Below are 952 nucleotides of genomic sequence, written 5' to 3' on the forward strand. Positions count from 1 at the left end.
TTACCACTGTGTCACCTGGGAAGTCCTGACCCCCTCCTTAGGTCTGATTAATTTGCTAGAGTGTCTTGCAAAACTTCAGAAATGAGTTTACTCACCAGATTATCAGTTTATTACACAGGATATTAAAGGATACAAATCAATAGCCAAATGAGATATACAGGGCAAGATACAGATATAGAGCTTCTGTGATCCCTGAGCAGGTCATTCTCCTTGACTCCCCAGATGTTCATCAGACTGAAAAAATCTTCCCCTTTTGCGTTTTTATGGAGGTTACATTACACAAACCTGATTGGTTAAATCATTGGCTATTGGCAGTAGATTCAAACTCCAGCTCCTCTCCCCTCCCCAGAGATCTGGGGAGTGGAACTAACAGTTCCAACCTTCTAATCATTTGCATGGTTCTTTCCTTACCTACCTTACCGGGGGTTGAGAAGTCATCTCATTAAGATAACAAAAGACACTTTTATCACACTCATCACTTAGGAAATTCCAAGAGTTTAGGAGCTCTGGGCCAAAAAAGATATAAAGATGAAATGTATATTTCATATTACACATCGCAATATCACAAATACATGTTTTAGATTGATGTGATGTTAGATAGAAAATTTCACATTAACTTGGATTGGGTGATGGCTTCTAAGAGAGTCAGACACCACATTGCTAGGTAAGGAGATTAAAGGCCTCTTTTGTTTAGTCCTAGTGAGATTTCCATTAAATATATTGTATTTTATTCCATTCCCTTAGTCCTCTCAAAGAGGTTGACAACTGGGCAAAAGTTCAGAAAAGAACAAGGAATGTTAAGAGGATTGAGAAATTGATTTTTCAATAAAACAACCCCCCCCCCCACTTCACACTTGAAGCAGTGTGTCAGTTATTAATTTCCCTTTAAATTCAGGAGGACACATTCTAATTTCTCATGGAGAGAATAAGACATCAGTTTCTCTCTAAAGCA

This window comes from Bison bison, unplaced genomic scaffold (assembly GCF_000754665.1).
Source record: "Bison bison bison isolate TAMUID 2011002044 unplaced genomic scaffold, Bison_UMD1.0 scf7180017864498, whole genome shotgun sequence".
In the NCBI taxonomy this organism is placed as follows: domain Eukaryota; kingdom Metazoa; phylum Chordata; class Mammalia; order Artiodactyla; family Bovidae; genus Bison; species Bison bison.